This window comes from Schistocerca nitens, chromosome 3 (genome assembly GCF_023898315.1).
Source record: "Schistocerca nitens isolate TAMUIC-IGC-003100 chromosome 3, iqSchNite1.1, whole genome shotgun sequence".
Classification (NCBI taxonomy): Eukaryota; Metazoa; Arthropoda; class Insecta; order Orthoptera; family Acrididae; genus Schistocerca; species Schistocerca nitens.
In genome coordinates this window covers 60,850,939-60,868,794 of record NC_064616.1, presented here as the reverse complement: position 1 = coordinate 60,868,794, position 17,856 = coordinate 60,850,939, and the positions used below count along the sequence as shown (strand labels likewise).

At 44.7% G+C, this 17,856-nt stretch overlaps 1 long non-coding RNA gene across 1 annotated transcript in view; it reads right to left on the bottom strand.

Moving 5' to 3' along the window:
* Positions 1-1,228: 1,228 nt before the first annotated feature.
* Positions 1,229-17,856, bottom strand: part of LOC126249108 (uncharacterized) — a 441,164-nt gene continuing 424,536 nt past the window's right edge. Inside the window, exon 4 of the long non-coding RNA XR_007545600.1 lies at positions 1,229-1,349. This is a non-coding gene — a long non-coding RNA (uncharacterized LOC126249108). The remainder of the gene's footprint in view (positions 1,350-17,856) is intronic.

Sequence of the window (17,856 nt, the reverse complement as noted above, 5' to 3'; positions counted from 1 at the left end):
TACTTACAGGTGTATGAAACTCTAGGATTTATTTAATTTATGAAAAAACGAATCATCTTTTGTATTTAAAACTTCATGTTTAGAAAAACACAAATTTTGTAGTTAATTACCTCAATTTTTACCATAGTTTTTAATAGATTTGGAAAATTCTAGAGCCGGCCGGAGTGGCCGAGCGGTTCTAGGCGCTACAGTCTGGAACCGCGCAACTGCTACAGTCGCAGGTTCGAATCCTGCCTCGGGCATGGATGTGTGTGATGTCCTTAGGTTAGTTAGGTTTAAGTAGTTCTAAGTTCTAGGGGACTGATGACCTCAGATGTTAAGTACCATAGTGCTCAGAGCCATTTGAACCATTTTTTTTTTGAAAATTCTAGAGTTTCATACACCTTTAAGTACGGTTTGTATGCTGTGCAAAATTCATCGAACCATCTCTCTTACTTATGAAGAAAAGTGTACCTACAGCAACAAATGCTGCCATTGGTAAGTGAAAAAAAAAATGATGAAATTTCACATGTAAAAAAATTACTTCGTTGTGTTTTCGAACTTCCACTGCTGTGAGGGTGAATCCAGAATCCTTCGCCGGCCGCGGTGGTCTAGCGGTTCTGGCGCTGCAGTCCGGAACCGCGGGACTGCTACGGTCGCAGGTTCGAATCCTGCCTCGGGCATGGGTGTGTGTGATGTCCTTAGGTTAGTTAGGTTTAAGTAGTTCTAAGTTCTAGGGGACTTATGACCTAAGATGTTGAGTCCCATAGTGCTCAGAGCCATTTGAACCAGAATCCTTCCTAGTCATGCTGACAAAGTTTTATGAATTTATTTGTAAAAGTATAGACAGAGGAAATGAAAATGTCCTGTGGTGCCTCTCCTGCTCCAAGTCGGCCCGCCTTTTATATTTCAATTTATACAACGGAAGCTATGGCAAACATACATTTTGCCAACCCCGCCGTATCCAATTTTATAATATGTTCTAAACTTTTTACTCTCATATGACTGAAGGGCGGCAACTTGTATGCGCTGACAGACCACGCCCCATCCATAGGGGCGATAAAAAAAATCGCCCCAGCCACGCCCACCCACCAGCCCACATATCCACCCAAACACGGACACGGACACGGACACCACACGAGAGAGAGAGAATGAGAAAGACATAAAACGTGCAACTTAGATTGTGTATTTTGCAGTTATCTCGCACTGACCGGCCGCGGCGGCGCGTGCCCGGCGTCGGGGGCATCGGCGGGCCTCCAGGGCAGCTCCCTCTGCTGCAGACACACCAGCACCGCCAGGGAGGCCGCCGCCAGCAGGACCAGCCCGCGCCGCGGCGACAGCCGTGCCATCACGCGCCGAGCCGCCACTCCCTGCAACACACACTGCCTCACAGTACACAGTCCGGCAAAAAATAATGAACCACGTCGAATGATAGTGTAACTTCGTACACGTGCACACCATCGGTGGGTATTCAAATGATTGGAACTGCAGTTCTCTGTGAGAGGTAGAAAGGCCACCTGGTATGTCTGGGTAAGCAGAAGAAACTAACGATCAAAGTCCGAAAACAATTTATTGGACTGTTCAATTAACCAAAACAAATTCTCCAAGTATAACATCAATACAAAACAGTGATCCGTCTTCGAATCACAACTACATACAAGAATAATACAGAAAACTATTGAAATAATTTGCTACTAGTCTCCGCCAGAGACGTCTCCGGTATACCGAGCCTAATCCAGAGATCAGCGAGAAGATCCAAGCCGCGCTGCCGGGGCGGCAGTTATCTAAGTCAGCTGGCGGTCGATGAACTGCCGATGTCTGGTTTTTTTTTTTTTTTTTTTTTTTTTTACTTTATTGTGATTTTAATACTTGTACAAAGCAAGTAGGCTGGCAGCGGCACACTACGCCGCTCTTCAGCCACAGCGGTTTACAAAAGTAGAAAAACGGAGAAAGGCAATGAAACAAAGTGACGGGCAAAAGAAAGATGTCACATAGACACAAAAAACACGGAGTCGTTCACACGTGACGATAACAACACTGATAACACATTGGCACGGCGCACACAACACTGACGAATCCGACGGCACAAGTGAACGTAGTAGTGGGACGGCGGACACCAAAAACACTAAACGGCGGCACACACACGAGACACAGAAGGCGATGATCTCCGGCGCGCGAATGTTCACTAAGCGTGTGCGAGTCCCGATGTCTGGCCGAGTGCCGTCCTTTATAGCGCTTCGGCGGATGAGTACCTCGGACCTATTTTCCATCACGTTGTTTGACGTGTGAAAATAGTTCCGGGATCCGCAGCAAACCTCTTCCTTGTGTTTATGTGGGCAGGTAGTAGCCCCTGGTGGCCGCTGGTGTCTTTGCTGTGGTGTTGTTGTTGTGGTTGTTGCTGTAGCCTTTCATCAATATTGCCTGTCGGTTGTTTAGTGCTTCGGTGTGCCTGCGAGGCGGGCAACCCGCGGCTGCAGGCTGTCAGTTTGGTTGCTGATACTCTAGGCGCCGTGATGTCTGGTGGAGAAGGCCAAACACCACCCGAGTGCATTGGTCTTGTGCCTCGTCGGAACTTATCGATAGCTGCATCGCGGATATTGACCTGTCTTCGGGATGGCAAGCTTCTGAAGGCTTTTTGACGCGGCACTCGGCGGCAAGAGAGGTGATTATCGACTGGAGTAGGACAAGCTCGAAGTATGGTGTTCACGGCGCGGCTGGTTGGCCGAGGGCATCGACAGAGAACAAGTGGCGTATTTCGAGCCGTGCTCAAACAGTGTTATTGCAGAAGTATCAGCGACTGATTGGAAAACGTGATAGTTGCATTTTGTGGCGATGTAAGTACGTACGAAGCCGACATATGAAGTAAGATACGATTTTATACTTAAATTTTCCACAACACTTAATTTTTCCACAACACAACACCACCGGAGCACTATCGCCTACATTGTTGCACAGACTACAGATGTCCAGTGCCCTCCCCACCACAAACCTCAGTTCACATCTTCAGCTTATTTTCCACCTAAATTGTCACTATTGTCAGGGCTCTCCGGCATTGGAATAGCACCCCAGCACTGGACGTAATGGGGAAGTCCTGTCATCTTACACAGCTAATATCTAAATTTTCTCCGAGACCCTTAAGTCTCATCTTTATCTACGATAATGATGGAAGCTGAAGAAATGAATTGAAATTTGTGTTACCATTATTGTAGATAAAGATGAGACTTAAATGTCTCGGGGAAAATTTAATGCCATTAGCGTAGATAAAGATGAGATTTAAATGTCTCGGGGAAAATTTAATTATAAGATCTATAAGACCACCCGACGTACGGGACTTCCCCATTACGTCCAACGCTTGGGTGCTATTCCAGTGCCGGAGAGCCCCAGCAGTAATGATAATTTATGGGGAAAATAAGCTGAAGACACGAATTGAAGTTTGTGTTGGGGAGGGCACTGGACTTGGGTAGTGTGTGCAGCAATGTTGACCATCGTGGTGTGCAGGTGTAATGGTCAGCACATCTTCTTAATAAGCAATGAAACCCCGGTTCGAGTCCTGGCTGTGGCGTAAATTTTAATTTATTTCTTCAGCTACCATCATTATCGTATTTTAAGATACGATTGTATATGCTTCTGCTGAGAATTTACTGAAAAAGCCTCTTGGAACTGTTCACTGCTGTTGTCATGGCCTAGCTCTTGTGAAATATCGTGTACTATTTGTGGTTCAGACACAAATTGCTGAATTCGGTAGTGGTCAGTCCTTTGCAATACGTCAGTGGTGCTTTAACAGGAATCTAAAGGCATCTTTAAAAGATACAAAAAAGAAAAAAAACAGATTGGTGTTTTGGTAGTAGTCTGACGCTACTGACCTCGGTACGGGTGCTTGCATATTATTTGTTTGGATGATGAAATGTCGTTGTTTCCATTGTGTAACATATACCTGTCGCAGGTTAATGAAGCTGGTATCTAAGTCCTATGTATATAACGGCACGGTTTGTGTCAATGATCTTCACGTAATGTTGCGTTTGTAATATGAAAACAAGCTATATACACGTTCTGTGTTGCTGAATTACTGGACATGGTAGTGGCAGCGGTTTTGGTTTGCTGCAACAGAAGGGAAGCATCATTTTGTATTCATTACAGATTTCTGTATTTCTGTAAATTGTGTTCGCCTGCGGGGTTTTAACCTGGATTGAAAGACCAGTGGGGCCTCGCGCGGTAGCCGAGCGGTCTCAGGCGCCTTGTCACGTTTCCGCGCGGCGCCCTCCATCGGAGGTTCGAGTCTTCCCTCGGGCATGGGTGTGTGTGTTGTCGTTAGCGTAAGTTAGTTTATCTTACATGAAGTAGTGTGTAAGCCTAGGGACCTCTGACATCAGCAGTATGGTTCCATAAGACTTTACCACAAATTTCCAAAATTTCGAAAGACCAGTGGTTTCCATAATTATGGCTTGTTCGATGAAGGGGATAAATCAAGATGACTGTATTATGGTGTTATAAAAGTAGTAATTTTGTATTTGGATTTGTTGTTGTTAAAGATACTTATCTTTACATTTTGTTGTCTTTGCTTATCAGAAGCTATATTATGGAAATTAAGGGTTGGAAACTATCTTTAGATAAGATTTTGCTGCAGCAATTCAGTTGTTAGTAGCCTTATCCTGTTAGTCATTCTAATATTAATTTGCAGCCGTTACGTTGCTCTAAGTATGCTATTTGTATTTCAGGTCACTATTGTGCGATTTGATAAATAAATTTGACCTTGTAATGTACACTGAATCAGTCGACTCCACGAGTAATTATTTTGGGCCCCAACTCCCAGCTTCCATATCAGTGTTTAGCTTTGTTCCCAGATCTGGTAGGTTATGCCAATATAAGGGGCGTGAACAGCGTCAAATTTGAGTGATCACTGGGAACGACACGAACATCCCGCGTGGTCGTGTGAGACAGTGTTATCAGCACCTGGCGGGTTGAAATGGATCTCATTGTGGGTTTCTATTTGGCCAGCTGGTCAGATCTTTCAGTATCCAGATCTGATGGGCATTCAAATGCGACAGCGCCAAATTTTCGACTACACGGAAACGTGACAGCAGCCATACTGGCTGGCGAGGTTCCAGTCGACCACCTCTGACCACTAGAAGGGAATACCGCCGTATTGTACACCGAGCACATCGTATCCCCATCGCATCGGCGCCTGCCATCCGAGAATAAGCGATGGACCCCTCGAAACGTTCTGTCATCCCACATCATCGGTCAGGGATTAGCAGCGGCTAGATAGGAAACTGTTGTCCAATGCGTAAGCTGCCGTTAACACCACAACACAAACGATTGCGTTTGTAGTGATGCCATGACTGAGACGCATGGACTGCTGATGAATAGCATCTGCACTACCCAGGATGATAATCGTCAGCGAGTATGGCAGCAACCTTTGGAGAGATCCCATTTTTCCAGTGTATTGAATGAACACAGGTGTGTTACTCCCGACGTTATTGTGTGGGGAGCCATCGGACATGATTTCAGTTACCGGCTGGCAGTAACTGAGGGTACGCTGATGGCCCAACGGTACGTCTACATCTACATCTACATCCATACTCAGCAAGCCACCTGACGGTGTGTGGCGGAGGGTACCTTGAGTACCTCTATCGGTTCTCCCTTCCAGTCTCGTATTGTTCATGGAAAGAAGGATTGTCGGTATGCCTCTGTGTGGGCTCTAATCTCTCTGATTTTATCCTCATGGTCTTTTCGCGAGATAGACGTAGGAGGGAGCAATATACTGCTTGACTCTTCGGTGAAGGTATGTTCTCGAAACTTTAACAAAAGCCCGTACCGAGCTACTGAGCGTCTCTCCTGCAGAGTCTTCCACTGGAGTTTATCTATCATCTCCGTAACGCTTTCGCGATTACTAAATGATCCTGTAACGAAGAGCCCTGCTCTCCGTTGGATCTTCTCTATCTCTTCTATCAACCCTATCTGGTACGGATCCCACACTGCTGAGCAGTACTCAAGCAGTGGGCGAACAAGCGTACTGTAACCTACTTCCTTTGTTTTCGGATTGCATTTCCTTACGATTCTTCCAATGAATCTCAGTCTGGCATCTGCTTTACCGACGATCAACTTTATATGATCATTCCATTTTAAATAACTCCTAATGCGTACTCCCAGATAATTTATGGAATTAACTGCTTCCAGTTGCTGACTTGCTATTTTGTAGCTAAATGATAAGGGATCTACCTTTCTATGTACTCGCAGCACATTACACTTGTCTACATTGAGACTGAATTGCCATTCCCTGCACCATGCGTCAATTCGCTGCAGATCCTCCTGCATTTCAGTACAATTTTCCATTGTTACAACATCTCGATACACCACACCATCATCCGCAAAAAGCCTCAGTGAACTTTCGATGTCATTCACAAGGTCATTTATGTATATTGTGAATAGCAACGGTCCTATGACACTCCCCTGCGTCACACCTGAAATCACTCTTACTTCGGAAGACTTCTCTCAATTGAGAATGACATGCTGCGTTCTGTTATCTAGGAACTCTTCAATCCAATCACACAATTGGTCTGATAGTCCATATGCCCTTACTTTGTTCATTAAACGACTGTGGGGAACTGTATCGAACGCCTTGCGGAAGTCAAGAAACACGGCATCTACCTGGGAACCCGTGTCTATGGCCCTCCGAGTCTAGGGACGAATAGCGCGAGCTGGGTTTCACATGACCGTCTTTCTCGAAACCCATGCTGATTCCTACAGAGTAGATTTCTAGTCTCCAGAAAAGTCATTATACTCGAACATAATACGTGTTCCAAAATTCTACAACTGATCGACGTTAGAGATATAGGTCTATAGTTCTGCACATCTGTTCGACGTCCCTTCTTGAAAACGGGGATGACCTGTACCCTTTTCCAATCCTTTGGAACGCTACGCTCTTCTAGAGACCTACGGTACACCGCTGCAAGAAGGGGGGCAAGTTCCTTCGCGTACTCTGTGTAAAATCGAACTGGTATCCCATCAGGTCCAGCGGCCTTTCCTCTTTTGAGCGATTTTAATTGTTTCTCTATCCCTCTGTCGTCTATTTCGATATCTACCATTTTGTCATCTGTGCGACAATCTAGAGAAGGAACTACGGTGCAGTCTTACTCTGTGAAACAGCCTTGGAAAAAGACATTTAGTATTTCGGCCTTAAGTCTGTCATCCTCTGTTTCAGTACCATTTTGATCACAGAGTATCTGGACATTTTGTTTTGATCCACCTACCGCTTTGACATAAGACCAAAATTTCTTACGATTTTCTGCCAAGTCAGTACATAGAACTTTACTTTCGAATTCATTGAACGCCTCTCGCATAGCCCTCCTCACACTGCATTTCGCTTCACGTAATTTTTGTTTGTCTGCATGGCTTTGGCTATGTTTATGTTTGCTGTGAAGTTCCCTTTGCTTCCGCAGCAGTTTTCTAACTCGGTTGTTGTACCACAGTGGCTCTTTTCCATCTCTTACGATCTTGCTTGGCACATACTCATCTAACGCATATTTACGATGGTTTTGAGCTTTGTCCACTGATCCTCAACACTATCTGTACTTAAGACAAAAATTTTGTGTTGAGCCGTCAGGTACTCTGTAATCTGCTTTTTGTCACTTTTGCTAAACAGAAGAATCTTCCTACCTTTTTTAATATTTCTATTTACGGCTGAAATCATCGATGCAGTAACCGCTTTATGATCGCTGATTCCCTGTTCTGCGTTAACTGTTTCAAATAGTTCGTGTCTGTTTGTCACCAGAAGGTCTAATATGTTATCGCCACGAGTCGATTCTCTGTTTATCTGCTCAAGGTAGTTTTCAGATAAAGCACTTTAAAAAAATTCACTGGATTCTTTGTCCCTACTACCCGTTATGAACGTTTGAGTCTCCCAGTCTATATCCGGCAAATTAAAATCTCCACCCAGAACTATAACATGGTGGGGAAATCTACTCGAAATATTTTCGAAATTAACCTTCAGGTGCTCAGCCACAAGAGCTGCTGAGCCAGCGGGCCTATAGAGACATCCAATTACCATGTCTGAGCCTGCTTTATTTCACATTTCGGATCTCCGTCAATTTCCTTCGATACTATTGCACTTCTTATCGCTATAAACACGCCTCCCCCTTCACTGTCCAGCCTGTCTCTGTGGTATACATTCCAATCTGAGTTTAGGATTTCATTACTGTTTACGTCTGGTTTCAGCCAACTTTCTGTCCCTAGTACTATATGGATATTGTGACCGTTTATTAATGAGAGCAGTTCTGGGACCTTTCTATAGACGCTCCTGCAGTTTACTATTAGCACATTAATATTGTTTTTCCCTGTTGCATTTTGCCTACTCCTACCTTGCCGCGTCTCAGGAGGCGTCTTTTCGGGCCTAGGGAGGGAATTCTCTAACCTAAAAAACCCACATGTGCACTCCACACGTACTCCACTACCCTTGTAGCCGCTTCCTGCGTGTAGTGCACGCCTGACCTATTCAGGGGGTCCCTACATTTCTCCACCCGATAGCGGAGGTCGAGAAATTTGCACCCCACATCTCCGCAGAATCGTCTGAGCCTCTGGTTTAAGCCTTCTACTCGGCTCCAAACCAGAGGACCGCGATCGGTTCTGGGAACGATACTACAAATAGTTAGCTCAGATTCCACCCCGCGAGCGAGGCTTTCCGCCTTCACCAATTCCGCCAACCGCCTGTACGAACTGAGGATGACCTCTGAACCCAGACGGCAGGAGTCATTGGTGCCGACATGAGCAACAATTTGCAGTCGGGTGCACCCAGTGCTCTCTATCGCCGCCGGCAGGGCCTCCTCCACATCTCGGATGAGACGCCCCGGCAAGCAGACAGAGTGAACACTGGCCTTCTTCCCCGACCTTTCCGCTATTTCCCTAAGGGGCTCCATCACCCGCCTAACGTTGGAGCTCCCAATCACTAATAAACCCCTCCCCCCGTGTGCCTGCTCGGACGTTGCTGAAGGAGCGGCCACATGTCCACTCACAGGCAGAGCGGGCGATGCCACACGGCCAGCCTTCACATTGACACTCCGCCTCGTGCGCCGCGATCGCCGCTGAACCCGCCACTCCCCTTGGGGAGAGGGTGGCCCAACCGCGCCCGGTACCCGCGAAGATGTCTCGACAGCAGGGACAATGGGTGAAGCATGTAACACCTGGGGTGTACAATGCGACGCAGCAGACTCCCCACTGCCGCTACACTCCGTGGCAGCAGGCTGAAGACGGCTGACCGCGGCCATCAACACGTTCAGCTGTTCGCGAACAGTGGCCAGCTCCTCCTGCGTCCGTACACAGCAGTCACACATCCTATCCATCCTAAGAAATCAATTTATTGTAGAGAGTTAATCAACTTTTAACTAGACTGCTAATTCACTAAAGGCGGCTGATTGTTGACTAAACTGTGGCTGCTAGACTCTTCTTGTAGAAAACAATGAAAATAGCACTACCTGTGTCTGGACTGTATTGAAAACAAACACTATCACTACTGGCACTATGGTTGACTAAAGGGACTCTCTCTGACTGTATTCAAAACAAACACGAAATCTATGGAACACTATTACTAGCACTCGACAATTAAAGCTTCCGAAAAGCAAAAACACACGGAAGAAGAAGTGACAAGTAATAAAAATACAGTTAATACTTAAATTAACGTAGCTCGCTGCACATCAGACGTGAAGCAGACGGCAGTTACGACGACACTGACACTACGTCACGGACCTCCTGCGTGCTCATGTGTTAGCTCTTATGCGACAGTATCACGGTGCCATTTTTCGACTGCTCAACGCCCATCGAGTGTATTTTCGATAGGTCTGTCCCGTGATGAGTTACTCCCATGGCCAGCAAGGTCCCCAGATCTGGCCCCGCCAGAACATGTGTGGGACCATCTCGGATGTCAACCTTGTCCTTGTGTCAGTCCACGATAAAGGGGAATAAAGAGGACAAGTTACAACTCCTGTGGAGAGAGTACAACGACTTTATGGCACTCATCCCAACCACATCACTGAATGCATCCAAGCCAGACGGGGTGTAGCATCATATTGCAAAGTGGGTTCAAACTGCCAGTTTCTTTGTAAATTTATCTGGGTTTTGTTTTGACTGCAATTACATCATATACCACATCAGTCTGTAAGGTGTCATTTCCTTTTCTCCTCCCCTTCTGGGCGCTTCACTTTTTTGGCCAGGCAGTTTATGTCATTTTGTGTATATGAGGGCTATTGAGAAAGTAAGTTCCGATCGGTCGCAAAATGGAAACCACTGTGAAAATCAAAAATGTTTTATTTGAAACAGTTAGCTGCACCTTCCAGCCACTTCTCTACATAGTCGCCGCTCCAACTTAGACATTTGTCGCAGCGTTGTACCAACTTTCCGATACCCTCGTCATAGAAGGCAGCTGCCTGTACTTTCCGCCAATTCTCTACGCTGATCTACGGTTCGTTGCCGGTGACAAAATATTGTCTTCATAGCCAGCAGTTCATGTGAGCAGAGCTGAAATTCAGCGATAGCCAATTAGGGGCTGTATTGTGGCTGATCAAATACCTCCCGCCGTAAACGCTGAAGGAGCATCTTCATTGCCTCTGCAGAATGCGTCCGAGAATTGTCACAAAGACGGACCCGTATGACAGTTATGTAATGTGGGCTGCATGACATCAGGCGAAATCTCTCACCAGGCCCTCATACTTGGCGGGAGACACGTTTTCTAGGCATCCTTACGTGCTCAACGTGAGCTGAGAATTGAAAAGAGCGATATCATGTGATCGATGGGCATACAAAAGAGACACTGCCCAACACAAATTTGAAAAGCTCCATCGGATTTTAACAGTTATTTCCATTTCATGACCGATCGGAACTTATTTTCCGACTAGCCCTCGTATGTATACTGATGCCAGCTGTCGAATGGTGATTACTTGTGTATATTTATCTATTTATTGCCGATCTAGTTCAGACGCATGTCCATTAACAGCGACATCTGCATTACAGAAGACAAAATTTCTTTCAAAATACCTATTTGTCGTGTTTACTTTTTCCGTATAACGTAACTTTCCTTATACACTCGTTTCTTAGCACATGACAGAGACTTTCGCAAATAATGGTCGCATAATTATCTAATTTTATGACAGTTTTAATCAACACATTTATTTGGGATATTATGCACTTGTCAATGGAAACGTAGTTAACATCCGATGATACTGGTTTAGTTGTTTCATAGATTATACATGATGTTTGACTGTTATAGGTGCAAAGAAAGGCGCGAGTAAACGACAGTAAAACAAGCAAATAATCTTAATAATACTGATACCAGTGGTTTTCACGGTACTTATAAGACCTTATATTCAGCTTGTAACAGAGTGCCCAAGGATCAGAAGTGCAGATATACACTTGGGGATAAATGGATTACAGCAAGTGTTCCATGTCACCAGCGTTCGTTTGAAGGGAGGCTTCAGTAAGTCCCGTCATCAATGTTGGTACATATTCAAAACTCACAGATGTGTTCAAAATGCATTGACAGCTATCCACAATGCATTCCTGGAGTTCAACGACACTAACAACAGGTCTGGAATACACCAAAGCTATCAAAAATCTCTACTAAGGAAAAAATCCAACAGGTTCGTGTCGGGTGATATGGGAGACCATGATACTAGCGATCCACGCCCAATACACTTGTCGAAGATTCGTGTTTCGTATTCCCGAACAGCCACATGTAAGCGTGCCGGTTCACCATCAAGTATGTACCACATGCGCATATTTTCACGACAAGAAACATCATCCATATAGTCGATTAGCTTTGGCTTTAGGGAATGAAGGTACACATGACAAGAAAGTCGGTCATACAGGAAATGCCGCACTATCAACCGATCACCAGCCCAAACGTTAACGGCGAATGTTCAATCTCAGTGGTAGCACGTGGGATCTCATAAGCCAAAACGTCTGCGTCGTGGATGTTCATAATACCGTTTCGGATGTAGCATGCTTCGTATGTAAATAACATGTGCACGGGTAAGTGTACATCGTTCTAACATTGTGTAAGGATCCACTGGCAGAATGCAGAACAGGCAGGAAAGTCAGGTGTGGCCAGGGCTTCCACACGTTGTGCATAATACACTGAGGTGACAAAAGTCATGGGGTAGCGATTTACACATTTACAGATGCCGGCGGTAGTGTCGCGTACACAAGGTATAGAAGGGCAGTGCATTGGCGGAGTTGTCATTCGTACTCGGTAGATTCTTGTGAAAAAAGGTTTCGGATGTGGCTCTGAGCACTATGGGACTCAACATCTGTGGCCATCAGTCCCCTAGAACTTAGAACTACTTAAACCGAACTAACCTAAAGACATCACACACATCCATGCCCGAGGCAGGATTCGAACCTGCGACCGTAGCGGTCATGCGGTTCCAAACTGAAGCGCCTAGAACCGCGCGGCCACACCGGCCGGCGGTTTCGGATGTGATTATGGACGCACGACGGGAATTAACAGAGTTTGAACGCGGAATGGTAGTTGGAGCTGAGAGCATGTAACCTTCCCTTTCGGTAATGTTTGGGAATTCAATATTCCGAGATCCACAATGTCAAGAGTGTGTCGAGAATACCAAATTTCAGGCATTACGGACAGTGCATTGGCTGACGGCCTTCACTTAACGACCGAGAGCAGTGGCGTTTGCTTAGAGTTATCAGTGCTCACAGAAAAGAAAAAACTGCTGGAATTAACAGCAGACTACGACGGGAGCGTATCCGTTAGGACAATGCGGCGAAATATGGTGTCAATGAGATATGGCTGCAGACGATAGTGCGAGTGCATCTGCTAACAGCACGACATAGCCTGCAGCGCCTCTCCTGGGGTCGTGACCAAATCGGTTGCCCCCTAAAGGACTAGGAAAACCTTGTCTGGTCAGGTGAGTCCCAATGTCAGTTGGTAAGACCTGATGGTTCGGCTCGAGTGTGGCGTAGACCCCACGAAGCCATGGATCCAAGTTGTCAACAAGGCACTGACAAACCTATGGTGGTTCCGAAATGGTGTGGCCTCTGTTAATCTGGAATCGACTGGGTCCTCTGCTACAACTAAACCTGTAATTGAATAGTAATGGGTATGTTTTATGTTTCGCTTCTTGGGGACCATTTGCAGCCATTCATGGTACTGATGGTCCCAAACAACGATATCATGTCACCAGACCACAACTGTTCACTATTGATTAGATTTGGCCGTCCAGATCACTCTACGTGAAGCCCATTGAACATTTATGGGACGTAATCGAGAGGGCAGTTCGTGCACAAAACCCTGCACCAGCAACACTTTCGCAGTTATGGACGGCTGTAGAGGCAGCACGGCTTAATATTTCTGTCAGGGGACTTCCAAAGACTTGTTGACTCCATGTCACGTCGAGTTGCTGCACTACGCCGGGCAAAAGGAGGTCTGACACGATGCACGTAACACCAGTCATAGAGTGGAGAGTGAAACGCGTTCTGCTGCGGTAATGTGTCTGCTCCTTGTGCCCACCATTTCGTTCACTTGTTGTAATACAGGCTTCTCCATTCGTCGTATCAAAACAGTCTCACGCAGGCGTTAATGAAACCTAGTGCAAATCTTCTGTCTGGCTCTGCGGATACGCTTCGTGGTAAAAATCGTGCTGCTTCCCGTGCATCGCCATTAGCAAGCACGTATATGAAGTGGATGTTAGCCACTTCTTCATTTGAAAATGTGTTAGGGTCATGGAAACCACCATAAACGCAACACATGCACAATGCTTTGCTGTTTACTGTGGAAACTACTACCTGGAACGTATTGATCGTACTATGACACTGGCATGGCTATACACGTGCATACGTCGTAAAGGGGCTAAAATTGGTTTCCAGACCTACGTTTACTAGGATACATTACTTGTTTCATTGTCCTGTACTCACGCCTTTCGCTTGTACCTATAAGGGTGCAATACTTTGCATAATTTGTTTCTAAATTGTATTACCTGTGTTAACGAAATTTCCAAGTATAGAAATATATTTCAGCACTAAAGGTTTATGAGAATAGTGGTGAAATTTTCGGCGAATTTTTTGTTTTTTACGTCGGTCTTTTGGTTCAAAAAGCTGTTACCGGGAAACGTCTTTGACATGTAGTAAGAAACAAGCACTTAAGGCACTTTAAATTACATGAAAAAGCAGCCGCAGTAGTGCAAATGCGGTTTAGGCTGGTATGCACCAGATACTTGTACGGAAATAAATAAATCAATAAAAGTAAGAGTTATTCGGCAGCTTACGTCAATCTACAATACATAAAAATGATATATTTCCAACATTTATAAGCTGGGAGCACCATTTGTTGAAGAGAGTCTAAAAACACAAATTATTAAAACTCTGCATTGTGTGAAGCAGTGGTGTGCTACAACTTGACCTTCTACACGTCTGGCGCACGAGATCAAAGGAGGCCTGTACATCCAGTACGAGTCTGTTCTGCATCGGGAGTTTTGCCTTCAGCGTTAATCCCAAGGCAACTAGAAACAATCAGGTAGGCCATTCCGAGTGGTCGTGCTGCTACTGTTGCCTAACGCCGAGGTCCACGAGAAAGACAGGCGTCATGAAGGTAGGCCTGAAACCGCTCGCTCGCGCAGCTCAGCAGACAAAAAGCGTTTCTTAGCCTGTTAACTCGCAGCTCGCCGTGTACGTACTAACGAGAATTACATCTCCTACTGGAAACTGCTCTTATGAAATGTCACTGATTAACAGCACTACAACAAAATTTGAGATAAGTACTCGATATAAATCGTCTAACGGCTTGTTTATACCATTTCGTCTTTTCTGATTAACAGTTATCGTAATTTTGGCGTGATTTTAATTTTATTGTACCTAGTCCAGCCGTAAAAAACTATAAGGAGGCCTACGGACCTCCAATCATTGTAGGACTAGTAACAATAATACTCCGTAATAGTCGATTCCAGTAGAAGATGCAATTCTCGTTTGTACGTACACACATAGTTAGGAGTTAACAGGTGTAGAAACGCAGTTTGTCCGCTGAGTTGAGCGAGCGAGTGACGTACGCGCCGCGGCCTGGCCTCGGGCTAACGCAAATGACGTCAGCGGGAATACTGTTCTGCCGCGGTCCGCGAGCAGCCTCATGAACTGTATGTTGTTAAGTGCTGATCAACATTATTAGATCTAAAGTAATAATAAACAAACACTTCGTTCATAAATACTCACTGTAGATCAGGAAGATCACGATGCAAGCAACTGAAGATTTTTTTTTTTGCTGCAAGTTTTTTATGTTTCCTGTTTTAGCTTGTGTGTTCAGATGCCTTATTCTAATGAAGGTTCTTGGTCTTACACAGAGAGAAACCAGTTTGTGATGCATTTCGGGAAACTTCCACCTTATTGTAGAAATTGTCTTTTGCATCACTCCGTCACGCTTAGCAACATGCCGCCCATGAAAACTGCAAAATGTCACTTCAATCTCTTTTAATTTACTGAACCAGCCCATTAAAGGAGAAGGAGCCCACCGCTGGAGATTACAGAGATTCAGTCATTACCGATGACGTAATCTGAATGGTTCAAATGGCTCTAAGCACTATGGGATTTAACATCTGAGGTCATCAGTCTCCTAGACTTAGAACTACTTAAACCTAACTAACCTAAGCACATCACACACATTCATGCTCGAGGCAGGATTCGAACCTGCGACCGTAGCAGCAGCGCGGTTCCAGACTGAAGTGCCTAGAACCGCTCGGTCACAAAGGCCGGCCGTAATCTGAATCGGGAAGAAGTTTCTCTGAACTGAGTCCAAGGAACTGTCAATGTAAGATCGAATCTAGCCTGATATGAAACACTGTCTAATTTATTATTTTATTGCAGAAGAAAACTGGCAATTGACTCTATATAATATGAATTATGAAGTCACCCACATGAGTGCTTAAAGGGATTCGCTAAACTTCGGCTAAACGATAAATCACACAAATCTAAAGGCTGTAAATTCAATTAGCGATTACAGTTACGAATAATTTAAATTGGAAATATCGCGCAGATAATGTCGTGGGGAAAGCGAACCTAATGCTGCATTTTATTGGCAGAACACTTTGAAAATGCAACACGTCTACTAAAGTGACTGCGAGCACTAAGCTTTGAATATTGCTGTGTGGTGTTGCATACGCAGCAGACGGGATTGACGGAGGACATCGAAAAAGTTCAAGAAGGGCAGTACGTTTCGTAGTATTGCGAAATAGGGAACAGAGCGCCACAGATATGATAAGCAAATTGGGATGGCAGTCATTAAAAGAAAGACGTTTTCCATTGCAGCAGGATCTTGCCATTACATTTCAATTATCAGCTTTCTCTTCCGAATGTGAAAATATTTTGTTGGTGCCTGCCTACATAAGCAGAAATGATCATCATTATACATTAAGAGAAATCAGGTCTCGCACAGAAATGTTTAAGGGTTCATTTTTCCTGTGCACTCTTCGAGAGTGGAACGACAGAAAAATAGGTCTAAGATGGTTCGATGAATCCTCTGCCAGACAATTAATTGCGAAATGCAGAGTAGCCATGCAGATGTAGAAGAAGCACATCTATTTACTTCCACATCATACTTCAAATACTCGGCGAATCGTAGTTTTGTCCCCTCCGTAGTTGTATCTTTGTTTTTAATCCGTCTATTTCGTTTTTAGCAGTAACATCTATGTCAAGATTTACTTCTGTGCCGGTCGACTGATTTAATTTAATCTTCTTCGGAGATAAAGCTTCCAAACCATACAACGTACTCTTTTCTTTTCATATCGACGATCTCTTGCTCACGCCACTTATCAACAAAAGCAAATATATTTCACAATAACATTATTACTGTTGTTGTTGTGAGAATGAAACGTTTGTAAACGCTATAAAAGAACAATACGAGGATAATTCCATAGCCGATAATACATTGAAACATGTTTCTAAAAAGGATGAATATCTGGCAGTTATCTATACGCTCTATACGTTATCCTTCCTTGTGTTGCGACAACTTCGAATGCATCTCCATGCCAATTTGGAATTTTTTGTGATGGCAAAAAGACATCCATCAATTATCTTTACAAAGAAAAACCCAAAATCTCAATTTTTAAGTCTCGTTCATTATCATCGGAAGGAAATGCTTTCAATAAGTCCTTGCATTATTCGAATTAACGGGATCAGTTCTTTTACAACGAGATACCCATTTGCGCTATAGGTTTATCTTTGGGAAATCTATGGTAAACGACGTCCGCAGTTTTACATGAAACATTTTTGCACTGAGCAGTAGCACAGGGATTTCCACTTTTGCTCATAGTTCTACAAAACGACCAGCAAGAAAAATAGCTAGCAAGCAATTGCATTTTATTTATTTCTACGCAGGGATTTGGGAATTTGCTTGTACTACTACTGCACGTGTAGGGTTCTCACTTCCCGCATTGCTAATGGCTCCGTGCTGCACCGTTAAGCCGTCGGCACACGGACCGTGCTGTCGAACGTTAACGTTGAGCGTGCCAAGTTCAACGTGCTTCTGTACGCTCAGGAACGATGCGACTTGTGCATACGGTACGTGGGGCCGCAACGTGGTATACGCGATCGCAACGCACTCCAGCGACAGTTGAGGGATGTTTCTAGTTCGCAAATCACACTGTTTACTCAACGGGCGCGAGTAAAATTCCCACGTTAGCTCTGTTAAAACGCACATTTCCTCCATCGTCCACGAAAAGGAAAGTACCATGTCCAATCAATAAAGACACAGGCTTATAAAAGTTCCATTACAAACAGTGTGGTACAAATTTGGAATACTTCTCCGAATAAGATGAACATTATTTCATCGCTCCCACATTTTAGTAAAACCCCAAGGTCAGTCTTACTTGATCACTGTTCCTACCCAGTATCAGA